The sequence below is a fragment of the Panthera onca genome, chromosome D1, assembly GCF_046562875.1.
Source record: "Panthera onca isolate mPanOnc1 chromosome D1, mPanOnc1 haplotype 2, whole genome shotgun sequence".
Lineage (NCBI taxonomy): Eukaryota > Metazoa > Chordata > Mammalia > Carnivora > Felidae > Panthera > Panthera onca.
Genome location: NC_138348.1, coordinates 95,885,917 through 95,904,952, shown reverse-complemented (window position 1 = coordinate 95,904,952; position 19,036 = coordinate 95,885,917). Strand labels below are relative to the sequence as shown.

The window sequence follows — 19,036 nt, the reverse complement described above, 5'->3', positions numbered from 1 at the left end:
ATCTCCTACCTGAGGAAGCTCATCCTAGGTCAGGGGAGTGGATGACAGGGGTGGAAATTTCCAAGAAGAAATGACCTCCAGGACGAGACCAGCAGGACAAAAGATGGATCTGGAAAGGGTAGCGGAAAAAGTACTACGCAGAAGGTTGAGGTGTTTGAGAAGCCCTGAAGGTTAAAGAGAATGTTAAGAAATGGCAAAGAGGTATGGCAAGAACCTAGAACGGTAGTGGGAGACAGTCACTCAATGAGTTCAGAGAGGAATGTTGGGGCCAGGATCTAGAACATGAAGGGCTTTAGGCATCACGCTATTCCAAGGGCAATGGGAAGGCCGTGAAAAGTTTGAAACCGTGGCGTGATATGACCATATTTGTGGTTTAGAGAGATTTCCCTGGCGGCTGCTTGGCGGTGTGGAGGGAAAAACTGGAGGCATGCGGCCGTCGTCCAGGTGAGACACGAGAGCTGTCTTAACTACAGTCGCGCAGAAGATGAAGAGAAGCAGACGGACTTGAAACCAGAAGAAGGGAAAAGGTACATGTCCTTCCTGATTGATCAGCCGTGACAACTGAAAGGAGAAAAGACAAGGGCCACACCTTGCTTTCTGACCTGGGTAGATGACAGGGCTGTTTACTGAAAGGCAATATGGGATTGTTAGCAACGGTCTCTAAATTTACATTTTCCCATCGCATCAGATTAATTGCTCCTCGTGGATCCTGAAACTAGTTTGATAAACACTAGTGAAAACAAACAAATTATGAGAGCACGCTCTTCCAAGAAATCAAGACAAGTTCACAGTTGATGCAACGTTGCTTTTATTTGGGGATTCAAGGGACATATGACAAAGTCTCAGAAAATGTCAACAAAGTCACATTTTGTGCTTGGCTACTCACTTAATGAGAACCGTGTGAGATATGGCCAATAATCATCATTTTGAAAACAGGACGGCCTGAGCCACAAGGAGGTCTAGGTCTGACAATGCCAGATTTTGAAGTGGAAATTTACAACAAATATTCAGGTGCTTCCAAATGTCTAGATGTGTGTCCTTAAGTAGATGCAGCTTAACTGACTCCTTCAAGACAGAATTGCATTTTGGAACTGTGTCATCCAGCTGACCACTTTATTAATCATTACTAAATGCCAACTAAATGCAAAGGAGCCAGTGAAAAAGAGTGAGATTTCCTCACTTCTAGCTTTTTATGGCTGAAGTATTCTTGAGTTAGTTACATGGATAAGTGAGGATTAAAATAGCAAATAACCATTGATATTTTCAAAAACATAAGGACTATTGAAACAGTCGTGTATAAATATTCATGCAGAAGCACTTACAAATACATACTGCGCATAAAACCGGGTAAGGAGATGCTCATTAGAAGATCCGATTGGTTTAGGTGAACTAAGAATTCCAAATAACTTAAGAATAGCATTGGAGACATTGCGCACATAATTTGAGCCATTATGTGTTCTTTGGGGGTGGACCATTGACAATGTCTGCATCAGAAGATGTCAGTTCATAACTGGCTAGTTTTCACGTTGAGGTGGGAAGCGAAACAGGTGCAAAATGGAAACAACCTGCTAGGCGCAGTCCCCCCCCCCCCCCCCATCACCCAGACAGAACACTTTCCTTGATCAAATTCAAGTTCATACTTCGGGTAGGCAGGGTGGGGTAGTTCAAGAGCCTTGGAGAGGAGACTGGACAGCCTGGTTTCTGGACTTAGCTCTGCCACACTCAAATGTGTGAGCTTCCTGTAAGCCACTCACACTTTGATTTGCCGTCTGTAGAAAAGCACGTTGCAACAGATGACCTTTGAGTTTCCCCTCTCCTTTATTAATCCTCAGGAATTTTAGATTTTGTGCAGAACAAGGCGAACCGTTTCCTCAACGTCTGGCAAAAAAAACAAACAAAAGCCTAAAATGCTGAGAAGCTCTCTTCCCCAATTCTGTCAGTTTTCTCCCATGAAAAGTCTTTCGATCGTTCTAATGTCATTTAAGCAGAAAACTGAAAAATTTGAGGGGATAACTGAATGTCATAGCTATTTGTTCACCATAAAGAACTATCGGGGAATACAGAAGTGGTAACACTGCAACACTGATCACAATATTGGGACTTCGTGCTTCAGATCATGAGATTTACGGTCACAATTCTGAGTGCGGACCCTGTGCGTGGCAGTTTGGCAAGTTGCTTAATCTCATTAAATGTTAGCTTCCAAACAGGGATAATCGTACCTATCTTGCAGGGCTGTTCTGAGCTGTAGGCTTAAGCGAGTTCATACGTCAAATGCTTAACATACATTAAGACCTCGATAAATACTAATTGTTATTAAGTGAAAAGTAAAATCATAAGTTCTCATATTACCACCAATCACTCCCACTTGCTTTTGTGGAAAACAAGATGGTATTTCTAGGTGACACCCAAGGTGGGAGAGGGGACGTGTGTGTGCAAAGTCCTTACCGTGTATGTCTATGTATGCTGGCATTCAATGTCAACTAGACACGTATACTCATAATTCCCAAATTCACCACATAGATTCCTTCCTCCATGGCTTTGCTCACATTGCATTCATTTAAAGCAATCTATTCTCTCTTTCCTTTCCATTTATCTAAATATTTAATACCTCTCCCCCCTTTTTTTGTAAGTAGGCTCCACGCCCAATGTGGGGCTTGAACTCACAACCCTGAGATTAAGAGTCCCATGCTCTACCAACGGAGCCAACCAGGTGCCCCTAAATCTTACTACCGTTTAAGATTCATCTTGTGTTTTCCTCCTTTGGAAACTTTCTTCCCTAAACAGGCCAGGTTTGCCCAGATTATGGTGACCTCCTCTGAACTCTTTGCTTATTATCTCTTTAGTTTTACTGTGGTCTTAACATCAATGCACCTGATTGGTTACTATCTTTTCAAAAGTTTGTGTGTCTCGGTCTCATTAAACTTAAACTCTTTAGAGGCAGGGACCATGTCTCAGCGAACCTATTTTGCTGGATTAAAAGAATGGTTGACTGGTCTGTGTCAGGTGGGATAATGTCCACTATGTTATCCTTTGGATTGCCTCTGACTACTTTGGTATTTCAAAAGTACTTTATGTTCCTTCAGGTCACTCTTAAGATCAAACCGTGTGTGGCTAAAAATTGATGTTCTTATAGCACTAAAATTGTTCCTTACCACATGAACACCTGTGTGCAATTTTCTGTTGTAAAAACATTGATGCCTTCATAAGCATACTCATCCCGGGAAAATATTTTAGAAATGAATGTCACACTGAATTTAAATACGAACAGAGGAATACACACGAGGAAGGGAAAGTCCTTGGCTCTTTAGAAATCTAGATGTCACTGTTAAATTTTGTCTGGTTCTTGAAAACATGGTCTCCTGTTCTGAGAGTTCTATTGCCTGCAACTGCGCCATTTGGGGTGTGCTGCTTAGCAGGGAAGGTGTCTTCAGGCGATCTCCTTCTTTGTTTCAACTCCATTGTTGGCTTGAGCGTCCATCAGTGCGGCTGTGTCTCTGAAGTTTTTGTCCTTTCCCTGGGGAGACCTTCCTGAGGAGGGGGGCTATAGGACCAGCTGAAAGGAACATCGACACAACTAAAAAAATAACAGAACATGTCACAGAAAGTTATCACATTGACTCTTCGATAAAAATAAGTAAACGTAACGATACTTTGGGGGCCATGCTATTTCTAACTCCACGTGAAATGCTGCATCACCAGAAAGACGTAGCACTTTCTCGCTCTTCACGTCGCTCAAGGACCAGTCAAGCAACAGCATTGCTTGAGCGTGTGAGCACCCCACGCTAATCACTCTGGGAGAAAAAGCTCCGTCAGAAAAGCTTCAGGGTTATCCAACAGGCAACTTACTGAAATAGGACACGTAGGAAAACAACAAAAGAACACAGGACATTAAGGACAAATTCAAATAAATCTGAAGACCAAAGGCAAAATAAAATAATTGTGGATACAGAAGTGCTTAGCAACGCAGGGGTGAATGAAGTCACTGAAATTGTTAGGAGTTAATGTCAGTTTCTTGTGTTTGTATTTCTAGTGCCTGGCTCAGAGCACGACATACGGTGCCCACTGAAAGAAAGGAGGAAAGGAAGAACAAAAGGGAGGGAGGAAGGGAGAGACTGAAGAAGGGAGGGAGGGAGGAAGGAAGGAAGGGAAGGAGGAAGGAAGGGAGGGAGGGAGGAAGAAAAGAAGGAAGGAAGGAAGGAGGGAAGGAAGGAAGGGAGAGAGAGAGAAAAAGGGTGGAGGGAGGGAGGGAAAGAAAAAGAAAGAAAGAAAGAAAGAAAGAAAGAAAGAAAGAAAGAAAAGAAAGAAGAGAAAGGTTGCTGAAAGGTACCAGTGGTGGAGAGCAGAGTGTGCGGGGAGGAATAGCAGTGTGTGAGCTCATTCAAAGACCGGGAAGCCAGGAAGAGCAGGCTTGCTTAATTCAAGGAGAGATTATACATTCGGAGTGGCTTTAGAAAATAGGGCAGGGCAATTTTCAGGAGGTCCTGAACATGTTAAGATTTAATTTGGGAAACGTGGCGTGTTAATGTGACTTTGTGGGTTTTGAAGGGAATATTAACATGATTCAGATAAATCGAATGGAAAGGGAAATGTGAAACTCAAAGCCGTCAACCCAATGGGGTAAAACAAAACCGTGCTGCAAGAAATTAAATGAAGGCAGAAGGACCAAAGACTATGGTCTTAAAATAGAAAGACAGGTGCTTGTCTGGGTTTCTTCTGTGTTAATGCTGAAGGACATGGGCTTAGAAGTCAGATCAAGAATTTCCTTCTCCCACTGTGTAGCTTTTTTCATTCTTCAGCTGTTCCTCTTTTTTGTCTCTGCCCTTCCTGAAAATGAACTTCAGACTTTACTGTTTTAGCAGCAAGGCAAAAGATGTTAGTAAATAAAGTACCTGGAGGTGGAATCAAATATAACTTTAAAGGACAACTGTTGGTAAAAACAGACTCCGGATTCCAGGGTCCTGGAATGGTTCTTCTATTTCTATACTTTAGAGCAACTTCAAAAATCCTTAAGGCTGCAAAAACATTTAGAGACCAACTCATCCAACCCACTCATTTTGCAGATAAGGATATTCGGGAAGAGCTGTATTCGTGTTTCTCTTATGCTGCAAAAGTTATTATGAATGAAATATACTTTGCAGGTGGATTTTGATGTAACGAAAGCCCTTACTGTCAGCCTTTTCATTATGCCAGCACAATGAAGGTGCATAATGAGTTAGGCACGGCAAAAGAGATATACTAACACGTATCACTGATATACTGCCACATATCTGCCCAAAACACTTTGGATATGTTGACGATGGGTCTCTAGATAGCAGGTACGATATTTTTTTCCCCTAAAACCTGAAATATAACCCTGTATGACATATCGTTAACAGGTATTTTTCTGTGCTGAGCAAGCATGCAGCAACTGATCCCGGAAGAGTAATTAAAAATGTATCTTACAGAGGTCTGTATTTTAGAACTCAGTGTTTTGTGAACATCGTTGGGGACGGGGGTCGCTAAGCCCCTGACACACGTGTGCAGGACTCACTTGTGAATACATTAAAATGCTATTAGAGTCAAGAAGGATGCTTGGCACAGTTTTGGGGGTAGCTAATAAGGGAAAGTCCTTGTATACGTGAGCAAACGAGAAGTAAAACAACGCATCGCTCTGGTGTTGCATAGATATGGCCCATGCAGAGCGCCTCCTTCATGATATGGGCCCCATTATTAAAATGACTGTTGAGGAACAAATGGTATAAAAATATGAGCCACCGTATTTTGGTGTCTAGTATGAGTCAAATGTTTAACAAGTCAGCCTTCTTTGGGGCCTCTGCCTACTTAATTGGAATGAGTAATCTCTTATATCATCTCAAGATGAGCCTCCCTCGGACTCCTTTTTGTCTCCCGAACATATAAGCATAAATTGGGACGTTTGCGTAGCCTTGCTCAGGGTCCCTCCGTGATCTGATGGTAATGATTCTCCAAATTTGCATCAAGAGCACCTTCACCTACGGAGCGTAGAGCAAGTGTCTCGCACCAGGCTGACCAAACTCACTGTTGCACTGTCTGGTTTTTTCCTTAGTGGCTAGATCTTCGGGGGTCAGCTCCTTGGTGGGAAGTTGATGTTAGTGCATAAATGACCGAAGGCAGAGTTTTAGGTATTCGTCGTGTGCCACGCAAGATGGGAGGAAAAATGGAAAAGAAGTTATTATCGTTATGATTTTGGTTACTCTGATTAAATCAAAAATGATTATCTCTGCCTAAAGCCATTTCCCTGGCATTTTATCTCATCCCAGTAAAGGAAATGGATTTCTTACGAGTAAGATTTACCATTCTAATATTCTCCATTCCCTTCACAAATTGTCCACAGTCTGGATGAAGAGTAAATCAGTAAAGAGTAGCAAATATTTTACAACTCGTCCCAATGTCCACAATGATAACCCTCTTAGAGACCATTACTTTCCAACATCAAGGTCACGCACATCCATTCATTCTTGCATGGGAACACAGACCGTGGAGCCCTTTTTCTCTTAGATCAATTAGCGAGGAATTTTTTTTTAAAGCTGATTTTAAGAACATTCTAGTCAGGAGCCATTTCAAATGATGAGCAATACCCAAGGGGGGTGGGGGGGGGGTGGGAATCTCAAGTAGGCAACATGTAAAGCCACACACAACTATATGCACATTAGTATAATTACACATTGCAAATTATATCGGATGTATCTAATATCTAATTTTTTGAAAGCTGACTCCACTTGAGATTTCAATAACAGCATCAACATCTTGCAGGTGGCTCCTTCTCCATAGTATCCAGAGAGAATTATTCCTCTAATGTGCTTACAACCCTCAAGTAAAAGCTGAAGCTCTCCCTGAAAGGACCAATGAACAATGAAACTGGGAATATTACCTTGATAGATTAACCAAGGGAGGGGGGAGATTCCACCAAATATAATATTCCGCATGGTTATTTATCCTCTGCCTTCTGTGCATAGGATCCTTATTTGCTTCCAGCAAGAAGAAACAAACTTAAACACAATCCTCATTACAAAACATGGGGGAGGCTTCCCATGTAGAGTCTGAGGCAATGATATAAAAAGCTAAGGGGCTCACAATTTTTTAGAACACCTGATAAAAGAGAACTATGCAACTGAATGGCGGATTATATCTTTGATTGAAAACAGAGGGCCCTCCGTTCAATTCCGCTCTTATAGAACATATGATTAATCTGTCCGAAAAAGGAGGCCAGATCAAAGCTCCATGTTGAGGAATAGGCTTTTGTCCTCAGCTTGCTGTATGAATCAATCAATTATCAAATAACCAAATATATATTTGTGATCTTGGAGAGTGGAGCGTATTATTCAAGTTGATTGGATCCATTTTCTTGATTCCTCCTCGAAGATCTTTCTGCTAATTAGTCAGGGTTACTATTGAATTATTTAATTATCTGCACTTTTGTGCGATGAAATATGTTGTCATATCACATACTTTATCATGCTACTGCTGTTCACACTTAATGATGCCTCTATAGTTAGCAGTTTCCTTTGTTCTACTCAGTAAGTGGTTTTAGAAGGGGGGTGGGCCGGGAAGGAGGAGCCTGGGGTTTGTAAAATAAAATCATACATTCCTGGTGCCCATGCAAAACTTTATGCATTTACATGAATCTCTTTTTAGAAATTAAGTTGCAATTCCATTTGGAAGAAGTTAAAAGGCACATGTCGGCGACTTCAAACGCAGCCAGGATGGAATTACTATACCTTGGACCTCTCCCCACTGCATTTCCACTGCAGTGCAATGGTAAAACGATTGAATCTTTTTTTTTTTTTTTTTAATCAGCAAGGAATGTCTTTAACAAGGAAGAAGTAAATTATGATAATTACTCTGAATGGTCGGATCCTTGAGCATTACTAATTAGCATTTATTGCCTGGATTATAGAACAATACATGTGAAACCGAACTGCGATTGCTCTTTTGCGTTGAAGAACTGAAAAAGGCAATGGAGCAAAAAAGGCAGCATCATCAGGACTGTAGTCTGGTAGTTTCCATCCCCTTGATAAGTGGGCAAAATCCCCCACTTTTGAAAGACGCCAACGCGGCCCTCAATATTTACGGCCCATTCATTTTTTTGTGTTGGGCACATCTTTCCATAGGATATCGTAGTCATGAGAGGCTAATGAGAGGAGAAACATTTTGGCCGTGATGTCATTTGGGGACAGTTTTTATCCATTGTGAGAGTTTAACCATCAAGAGCACAAAACTCGCCGTTTCAGAAAATAATACATTTTGCTGTAGACATTCCGACTTAAAAAGGAAACAAAGAACTCAGCTCTTAGTAAATAGAATTTTACATCCACCTCCCCACTTTCTCCTAGGAGGACTACAGTTGCAAAGAATTGAGAAGAGGAAACTGGCATGTAGTGCAAAAGCCTTTTCTCCACACCCCCCCCCCCCCCGCCCCAACGCATCACGAATTTGTAACAAAATAGATTCTGAAATTAGAAATAAATGAGATCTTAATCAACGGAGCAACATCGGTCGTGGAAATAAATGCCACTCAAATAATCTGGCAACTGAAATTCCCCAATAATCCAGTAGGTAGAAGAGAAAGGGAGGAAAATTAACCATCCTTCACCCCCCCTCCCCACCCTGCAGCATCGTGGGTTCCTCCACACCCCAGTACCAGGGAATGAAGAGGAAAGGACGTGGTAAAATATAAAGCCAGTACTAAATACAGTCGCTAGTCTTCCCAATACCTTCCATGGATTCCCTCCCCTGATCCCTTTTAGTTTGAAAGAATAAGTTTGACTAAATCTGTGAGGAGATTAAACAGGCTGGTGATAAAAATTAATTCTGCTGAATGAGCAAATGCGTTTGGATGGCAGAGATGCAAATAAGATAATACTTTTCTTTTCCTTTGACATACCAAGCGGATTAGTTTAGAATGTTAAATTTGATTTTATTAGAATATATTAGCAGTGTTTTAATTAATACCAATCAAACATTTTCTTTCCCTGGGGCTTGATGTGTTCCTAACGCTTTCTAAATCATCTGGTATTTATCCATCAACCCCCCCCCACCACCACCAAATTACCAAAGCCTTTTGTTACATTCTTCATCATTTTACTGTATTCAACAGAAAACTATGAGCTGTTTACCTAAAGGTGTCTTGCCCATAAAATTAGTTCCCAGGTGCAGGATTTAAAATGAGTCCTGGTCATTAGTACAGTTGGGTTTTTCTTTTTTTTTTTTAAAGGTAGAATTAGAGACTCAAAAATAAACATCTTGTGTGTTTTTCTTTTGGGGAAAAATGTTGCAAAAGGAGTTTTGGCTGGTTCGTATTACTTGGCCTTCTTCTCAGTAGAGCTTCCTAAAGCTGTTAAATTTCCAACTGCCTTGGTGTAGAGCTGGCATTTCTTTGGAAACAGAGGCAAAAAAAAAAAAAAAGGAATAAAAAAAGGAGGAGGGGGAGAATCTAGTTAAAAATATGGTGAACCAGGATGCCCTGTGAACTGAATTGTAACTGTGTGTTCCAACGAGGTGTTGCATTGCATTTCACTCATTATCCGCTCCTTTTCTCTCAAGCTTCCTGTCCTTCTGTGTCCGAAAGCTCCACTTCACGTCTTTTTCTTTTCTTCCTGCAACGCAAACCGCGCCCCCCCCCCCCAATTCCCCGCCTTATTTTTTTTTTTTTTTTATCTGCCAAGCTGGATTTGCACTTTTAAAGATCGGTATCAATAATGCCCGGCTTGTTTCGGTTGCACTCCCCCTTTAAAAGACAGCTCTCTCTAATTGATGCGTCTGGGCTAGTCTAGACTGGTAGTGATTGAACCAACCACCAATTATGTTATTCATTTCACTGAACTTCGCTGATGGGCTCGGTGAGGAAGAAGGGGTGTTGAGAAACCTGCCCTTACACTCGAGCAGTCCCCTGCTGAAATTCAAAATCCTGTGCGTCGCTGTGCATTGCTAAATGCCCGTGTGATCAGTTGTGATGGCAACCTCAGGGCATGAGCAATCCACTTGAAAACATGTTAAAAAAAAAAAAAAAAAAAAAAAAAACCAACAAAAACCAAAAGAGAGCCTTGGAATACAAACTGTATCACTTGTATTAAATTACTATCCTGTTCCCATTTAAAATCATAGAAGAATGATATCCAGCTTGTTTTTATTGGCCCATGAGTCCATCTTTACAGAACTGACTGCAGATAGATTTTGACTTAGTAAAGCACCAAATGTTTTGCAAATATTTGATATGCATCATGTGGTAATATAGATCCATAAGTTAAATAGATCCCTTTCCATCATTTCCAAATACCTATGCATACACACCAGCTTAAGATGGGGAAAAAATCATTAATCCACTGTGGAGAAACCGAAGGTGACTTGAAAATCAAATAACTCTTTTCTCTGAAGCCCATTCAGCCTCCCCAAGGCTGGAAAGTAATATTTAAATAGTACAACTGCACGAGAGGTCGCAACAAAAGACGTAGTGCAATTGTTGCACGCTTCATTTTCTCGATTCAGTTTTCTGATACAAAATGGTTTCTTGACTACGGTTTGGAGTCAATGACTGAAATTGCAATAAACACTCAAAAAAAAAAAAAACCCATACATACACACACACACACACACACAGGAAAAGAACAGTTTCCTTAACCTTCGACTACACGTATAAAATGAGGTTACAGCCAATACAAAGTCTTTAAAAGAAGAAAGCATTAGAAGTCAGGGGTGATTTAGGTGTTTTCCAAAAATACGAGACAAGTGTTGGCCCAAGAATACCAAAACTGTCTAAATAAAATTGTATATTGGAGTTTTTCACAACAAAGAAAAGGTAAGTTAATGTTCCTCTTCTTCAGCTATGAGATAGATCTAAATCACTAAAATTATTCTGTCACAGAAAGTTCCGTTTTTCTGAAAACTGCAGACGAGGTAATGCTGACAAATTACCTTAAGATTATTTTAAAGGTACAGTTTGGTGTTATAAGTAACTTTGTTGGATTACATTTAAATCCTGATAAATTTTTCCACCCTTTGATTACTCCTAAAAGATACAATAATTGCATATTGTGTGCATGCTGCTATTTCTTTGCTTTCATACATTCAGAAAATATATTTCCAACGCCTATTACTCTTGAACTCACAGCGTGTAACATTTTAAAACGGACGCCAGGCACGCAGGCTCTGTCTCTCTTATTTTTAAAATCTCGCAAAGTACCACAAATGTAATCCTCATGAACACCATCAATTTCATCCTCCCTGTAGCGTAGCAAGAGTCGAATTTTTAGCCTACTACTATTTTAGCCCAAACTCCTGGTTTGCCCCCATCTGCGTCTGTGTGCTCACTGTCCGGCCGTATATGTGATACATACGTGTGAGGACTGAGTGTGTAACATGTCCACATGCCCGTTTTAATTGGACATGATTTTCAGATTAACTGTTGAGTTTCAAAGTTGGAGGCACGGGGCATGCTGGGACTTCAGCTGCTATGTTCTGAGGTCAAGCACCAGGTACTGAGCTGTTCTTGATACGCTCGGATAGTACTGCGTGTTGCTCTCAAGAAACAGACCACGGTAGATGAGTTCCACAAGCCTTGGGCATCAGTGATACACATTCGTACGCACAGCAGCCAACACGCTCCTCTAACAGAATGTATACCTCCTTCACCAGAAATCCAGGAGAGCGGCCACTTTCTGCTCACCTGACCCCATCTAACAATGAAAACCTCCGAGCCGTGCTCCGTCAGTTCAGACAAACTTTCTTTTCTTTTGTTTTTGCTTTAAAGAAAGAAGTTCCACCCAATTTCCAGGATGCACAAGCACGACTCACAGCTCCCAAGAGCCTAACCCGTGGATTTAAACGGTAAACATCACAAGTTAGGGTCTCAGGGATTGAGAGGAGCGCAGGAAAATTGTTCTTTCTTGAGACAAAGCAAGGCAAAGCAAGAACCACAGCCAGGTTCTGGTCCAGGTTCATGACCAAAAAGGCCACAAACAGGTGGCAGGGTATTCCCTCACTCTCGAAGCTTCCTCAGGTCACAAAATTTAGAGCCCACGTAAATACGATACATTCATATGCACACACGCCCTCTCTGTGGACACATATACGTACCTGAACATACGATCGCGAGCATATCAGAGAAAAAAAAACAAACACAAAAAACTCTTTGACGCTTTGGGCAATCCAGTTTTACAAGGAAAATCATATGCATAGACCCAGGAACGCCCCTGTCTTCAAAACCAAGGTCTAAAAGAAGGATCCAATGTCCTTTTGGAGCTTTAACTTACAACTAGCACAGATGACGGTAAAGAAAATAGGAGGCATCTCTTTCCCCCTGGGCAAGCATGCCGCATGCAAAATCATAGAAAATCAGGTTTTCGGAGGAAGACCCAAGACACAGGGCTTGGAGGCCGTGGAAGTACAAATACGAATAGCGTTTTAAACTCACCCATTGGAAGCGGAGCAGGGCTGCAGCCCTCGTGCAACACCATTCCGAGCAAGGGGGGGAAATGGGAGCTCGCAGTGCGCTAGCCTGGGCGAGGTGTTTCAACAGAGGACCGACATCGGGGCGGGGAGGGAGGCGGGGGCAGGAAGCGATACACCAAATCTCGAGACTGTAACTCTGTAGCTCATGCTTTGACGAGGGAGAAAAAAAAGGCAATTTGGTGCAAGTGGAGGGAGGGACTGGGACTGATCAAATTTTGAAAATATTCGGTGAAAAAAACGTTTTTAATTCTCTCTCTCTCCCTCTCTCTTTTTTTTTTTTTTTTTAAGAATGAGAAACCTCCCAAGAGCTGCTTTTAAAAAATTCCTTGCTTCTTTCTTTAGCGTGCACTTTGCCAGTCCTGCAAACGGGGGCCTCGTCTTCATCAGCTGCTTGGCTGAGGCCAAGGCCAAATCACCCAGAGCCAGCACCAGGCTGTCATTTGGGAGGCGAGGTGGGGAAGGGGTGGGTGCAGGCTGGGGAGATCCGTCTCCCCCGCCCCACTCCCGCCGCCGCCGAACCTTTGGAGCCTCTTGCCAATATTTCAGAGGAATCAGAAGCATAATTGCCTTCTCTTGTCGCAGAAGCTACCGGTTTTGTACCTGAGAGATAGTCGCTTGTTCCCATCTGCCTGGAAGCTGAGTTTTCCCCAAGCCAGGGGTTCTTGTGCCGCCTCCAAAACCGAAAGGAAAGGGAGGGGAAGTGGGTGGAAAGACTCTTAAAATTTTTCTTCCTCCTTGTGTTTCTCCCTTTCTTTCTTTCTCTTTCTTTCTTTCTCTCTTTCTTTTTCTCTCCTTCCTCCCTCCCTCCCTCCCTCCCTTCCTTCCTTCCTTCTTCTTTTTTTTTTTTCCTTTATTCCAGCCTAAGCAAGGTAGATGGCTGGCTAGTCAAAGAGAATGACAAAGCAGCCCCCTCCAAGGAAGACACTGGAGGGGCCCCGGGCACTTAGTAAAAATGCTAAATATTTGGTAGATGTTTCCATATGCAACTAGAAACCGTTAAAACTCCAGGCTCTCCCCTCTTCTCCCCCACTCTTCCAAAATAGAATCATAACAGCAAGACAACTAGATGATGCCTCTTTTCCCTCTGTACAGGGTCTACTCAGCATCCCCCACCCCCCATCTCCAAGACAACTTTTTTTTTTCTCACCTCCGTAGGTTCTTCTCAGGCACAATCTTCCGTTCAGTTCAGGGTCTCTCCTTTCTCTCTCACTTTCCTTTTCCTCTCAGAAAGGCTAGTCCGTCATCAACCTACCTTGCTTCTCTCTCCCTGTCTCGACCTCTCTCTCCCTTTTTCTTTTACTATTAAAAATCATAATAATAATGGCCTTTTCGACATAGCAGCGTGAAGTGGCCGCCTTTGAGAAAGCACATTTAATCTTTGCTGGCTCCCTTAGGCTTCAGTGAAGAAGGAGAAGGCAAGAAAAAAAGGGAGAGAGAGAGAGAGAAAAAAAGATTGTAAGGGAGGCTGCTGACGGACAGCAAGCATCAGGCACAAATCAGCGACAAGTTGAATTTTCCTAGACCACACTGCCCCCTTTCTTCTCAGCTCTCTCCCTGGGCTCCTGGAAAGCCCGAGTGTCTGGTTACAGAGGCTCCTTTTGCCAACCATGGTGCAGATTCCTCGCATGCCTGCTTAAATCTCTGGCAGAATAAGGAATCAATATCCCCCCTCTAATCACCGTTAGCTCTATCTACGGCTTCCCTCCTTTTCTGAGAATCCACTTGGCTTTCCCCGCCGCTCCCCCGCCCTGCCAGGCTCCTACATACAAAGCTTGCGGTCCTGTCATTTCTCACTTCCTTCCATATCTTGGAGACAAGCCTCCCTTCTAATATCCTCTCGCGCTCACTCTCTCTCTCTCCGTTGTAGTGTCTCATCCCTGACTCGCAGCCCCGGATGCACTAAGGCATCTCCCTGACTGCTAATGAGACCAAAAATACACCAGCAGGTCAGGGGGAAGGCCAGACATTGTATTATACGAATACAGAAAAAAAAAAAAAAAAAACAACCCTCAGCCTGCTAGACCCAGAGATCAGGTATCATGTTTTCTAGAAGGGGTAAAAGAAAGGGGAGGAGTGGAGGGGGGGAGAGAAAGGAGTGAAGAAGAGGAGACCAGGGCGCAGTTCTCCGCCTAATGGTTCCGCATCCCACCGGGCATTTAGAGCACCTATGCCTGTATGCGTGCAGGTAGAGAATTCTGTGAGCCTTGCTGAGTTTTCTTTACGGACAGAAAGTCAACAGCCCCCAAATACTTCCTTGCAATCGGAAGAGGCACGAAGAGGCACGAATCGTTTAGAGGCACGAAGAGCAGTGATTCCAAGCCCTATTTAAAATACGCACTCTATTCAGGCATGAGATGACGACAACGCTCAAAATCTCTTTCCTTCCAGCGGCAGGCTTTGCTCCTTGACTATCTTTGCCATATGCACTAATTTACCACTTGGCTTCTGCAATGGACTCATCACTCACTGCGGCCTCTCCTACCCCTTTACTTCTACCGCAGACATTTTCCTTCTTTCTGAAGTATTTCTCCTCCAATGTCCATCAGATCCACGCACCCTCCACTGATCAGCCTACAGCCCCTTGGTAATGATAAGTAATAATTCAGATGACAAAAAAGTGGCAGAAGATAAAAATGAAAGACATCCTGAGTTGAGTAGGGGAGTGTCTCCCATCATTTCTGGTGGCACGCGTTTTCGGAGCTCGGCTACACATCGATCCTGGAAAGCAGGTAGCTCCTGAAAATCGGGGTCTCTACCTATCTACACACACAGTGGGTATGTTGCCTTCTCCACCCGAGTTTGCTGGCCGGAATCACGCAGACAACAGGCAGTGCTGTGTTAAGTATAACGCTGGGTTCCGTAAATAGCAGGGAAGGGAGGGAGATATCTGAGGACACAGGTTTCCTCTAAGTCGATGTTTTTTAAAGGTGGCTTCTTTGTGCTCAACTCAGACATTGTGCTTTGTCTCTCACTGGGAGACCTGCAGAAACGCAGCTGGATGCCAAGGAAAAGGAGAAGAAAAAGCACACATGAGGAGACCCAGAGAGAGGAAGAAGGGAAAGGAGAAGAGAGGAGAGGAGGGGAAGGGAGGGGAGGGGAGAGGTGGGGGGGGGGGGGGGAGAACAAACAGAGGCAAAAAAAAACCAAAAAAAACAAAAAAAACAAAGCCAGACAGACTTACAATCATAGCATTGGATTCCCTTTAATACTTTTGTGTGTGTGTGTGTGTCGTTATTGGGAAGGAGAAAGACATGGTTGGCAGGCTTGGGGACTGGGTTAGAATCTTTTTCAGATTTGGCTAATAGTGTGTTTGCACTAGACTGATGAGAAAAAAAGACATGCTAGAATAATCATAAAGGGTGGAGCTGTCAAAGAAAAAAATCTTTGACTCACTGGGTGCCTCCCTGTAACGCCAAGATGAATCATTCCCAACCAGAGTCGTCAATTGTCTCAGTGTGCTTGCACACGAAGGCCAGATTATGGGAATCACGTCAGTGCACCCATCTTCAGAAAGGAAAGGTAAGCAGAGAATGAAATTCTGAGACTCCCCTAAACCTCTCTCTGTGTGCAACCGCAGTTCAGCGCGGTTTGTCACACGCCCAGCGAATCCGCCCCTGTCTGTATTCACTCTGCTTACAAAGATATACAAATGTATGAGTTATGAAAGTTTTGCTACGAACACATCGTTTTCTCTACACAACTCAGCGATGTCTTCGGAGGATCCTTACTTCAAGCAGTTAACGCCTGACCCCAATTTCTGTGGGTAATTAGTGAGCTAGATAACCACACAAAGTGGGTAATTATTTAGTACCCAAGGGTACGCTAGAAGTGGGTAGTGGCTTTGTTAACAAAAGCACATCTCTAATTATTGTATCTACGATGGGTGTTTTAAAAATACCAGTTACTATATCAAGTGAACCATGATAAGCAAGTGAACTGTTTTGCTGTCCTTCGCGTATATACATATGTATATTCCATCATGGTTAATAATATTTACCTCTCTCGTACGGAGCGTTGTGAAAATTAATTAGTTAACATCTGTAAGACTCTCAGAGAGGAAATGTGCTGGAGAGTTTCTAAATACAGTATTATTATTGTTATTACCGTGTTGGCTAAGAATCCCAGGGTGAGAGGAGCTTAGGGAGTAGATTCAATAGCCCGGTCTCTGTCTTGCTTGGGAAAAATATGCTCAGATAACAAATGCAGTGAGTTTGTTTGCAGGGACCGGTCGCCTACCTAGCCGTCTAACACAGGCGGTAATAGAAAAGAAAGGTATATGCCATTTCCTTGACAGCTGGCTCAGGAAGGATGCGTGGAGCCGGGGTAGGAGATGGGGAGAGGGAGGAGCAGAGAGAAGTCAGGGATGGGCCTGGAAGGAAGCTGAATCAGCCCGACCACACCCTCCTTCCAAAGTCCTTCTAGCCTTCCCTTTGATGAGCAGCAAATATGCGCAAAAATCCTCAAAGAAGACATCCGTGCAAGTGCCTTGCCGGGACAAATTCATCCTAATTACAACCAATCAGCCAGATATATAGTATTTATTCTGGAGAAGAACAATCAGTACAAATTACTTGAACAAATGCAGATACACATTAAAATATTACAGTGTTGAGAATAAGCACGCACAAATCAGCTTCAGATATTTTTAACCCAAGATAGGAACACCAGTGAAGAAACCCTTTCTAATTCGATTGCTTTTCTGAATCATCCCCCAAGATGGGAAGGGGATATCATTTACTTCTGCTGAGAAAGAAAGAAAAGAAAAAGAAATGAAAGGAGAGGGGTGAAAAAAGAAAAAAGAAAAGAAAAGAAAAGGAAAGGAAAGAAAAGAAAAGAAAAGAAAAGAAAAGAAAAGAAAAGAAAAGAGAAAGCTTCATGCTTTCAGGGACCTTAATTCTGGGGAGAGAGACCAAGCCTTGAAAACAAACAGCAACAAACATAAACTTACTGCTTCTTTCTCTGTAAATGTCCATCTCCTTGAGCCGGCTGTCTGGGGTCTGGCTGAAGCAGGGACAGACAGAGGCCTCTGAGTTCCAAATCTTCTAGTAGGCTCAGCACATTTTTTTCTTTCAAAGCAAGGTTGTCCCTGGGATTAACCCTAGGAGTCTGGGAGATGTGAAGCATTTGGGCAGGATGAAGGGACATATGTAGAGATATTGTATTCAGCCCCGTTTAGGGTATCTAGGGAAATCGGAAAGGAGAGGGACCCCATCAGTCAGCCAACAGGTACCAGAGCTGGAACCTCTCCTGGAGGACAGCCTCCAGGACACGTGCTTATGCTGTGATTGGAGGCCAGTGAAGGGATGAGCGCATTTTAAGAGTTCGGGAGCAGAGGGAAAATTTCTCCAAAGCCACCCTAGCCAGGCTTCTGACCTGAAGCCCAGGATTCGGCACCCCCTCCCCAAGCCCAGAACTACAAAGGCTGACTGGCATTCCCCAACCCGCCCAGCTCCTTTCAAACCCACAGACTGTGCCAGACTGGCCCCACCTCCCACTGCAGCAAATTCTGTAGCCCCGCTTCCAGCTGCGCTGGAAGGAGCCAGATTTCCGTTTTAATTGTCCTACCTGGCCTTCCCCTCTGCCACTGCCCCTGGCTCTTGGTTCCTGGCACCTTTTCAAAGGCCCAACCTACTGCTTTCCCTCCCCCATTGTCATTCGAAACACCTCTAGTTCTCCCCTCCTCCAATTTTTATGTCTAGAATGTTCTCCTGTCCAGCAGCTTTTTTCATTTTTGGCCCCCACCTTTCCCTTTCTTTGGTCTCTCACATTCTCTTGTCTGACATTTTTTTTTTTTGGGGGGGGGGGAGGGGCATGTCAAAATATAGTTGTATCTCCTGTTATGGACCGAAAACCGAAACCCAAAGTCAGCTGCCAGCATCTTCTCCTCCCCCTCCCCCGTCCCCGCCCCCATATTAACATATTTGACAATCCAGTTCAGATCAGGGCACTTCCCAAAGGCTCACCTAAAAAAAGCTGAAGCTGGTAGATAACAGGTGTGTGTGTGTTTGTGTGTGTGTGTGTGTGCGTGTGTGCGCGCGCGCTGATCTAACTATATGAATGCAGTGGGAAAGGGCCTGATGGACATGTAGGGAAGGAAGCACAGAAGGAAAGGGGTCTGGTATATTTGTGGGTATTTAAGATAAAAGCAACAGAAGCTAATTATTGCAAGGCCTTCTAGAGAAAAAGGTTATATTTTTATGTGTGTATTTCTATGTCTCTGTATATAAACATATACACATATATGGTCTGTCTCGAGCTTCGACACGTCACAATATTTTAAGAGGATCTGATGATCTGAAAAGGGCATTTACCATACCGTAAACAGTGACGGGCAGGGCCCACGTGGTTTTGCAGCTAAAAGCTGAATTCGAAAGCCTTCAGACGGATCGGAAGAGGAAGATAAATCCCATAAGACACCTACCCTCCCCCCAGCCTTGTCTGGGCTTAGAAGCTAAGAACTTCGGGAGCACCTCTCCCCGCTGCCACCGTGACTTTAAATTAAGCTCGTCATTGCCATCCATCCCTCAAAGTGTTTGTGCTCTTAACCTTACTCCTCAGGTCTTTATTGCTT

The 19,036-nt window shown here is 43.3% G+C and overlaps 1 long non-coding RNA gene across 3 annotated transcripts; it reads right to left on the bottom strand.

The window, feature by feature from the left end:
• Positions 1–784: 784 nt before the first annotated feature.
• Positions 785–14,723, bottom strand: LOC132661005 (uncharacterized). 3 transcript variants are annotated; one of them, XR_013550047.2, is made up of 3 exons: positions 13,613–14,723; positions 12,428–12,613; positions 785–6,089 (listed from the first exon to the last, which is right to left on the bottom strand). It is a non-coding gene; the product is annotated as an uncharacterized LOC132661005 (long non-coding RNA). The 3 variants fall into 3 exon arrangements; XR_013550046.1 differs by having other exon boundaries at positions 785–3,574; positions 13,613–14,719; XR_013550048.1 differs by lacking the exon at positions 13,613–14,723 and adding an exon at positions 13,066–13,605 and having other exon boundaries at positions 785–3,574.
• Positions 14,724–19,036: the final 4,313 nt, after the last annotated feature.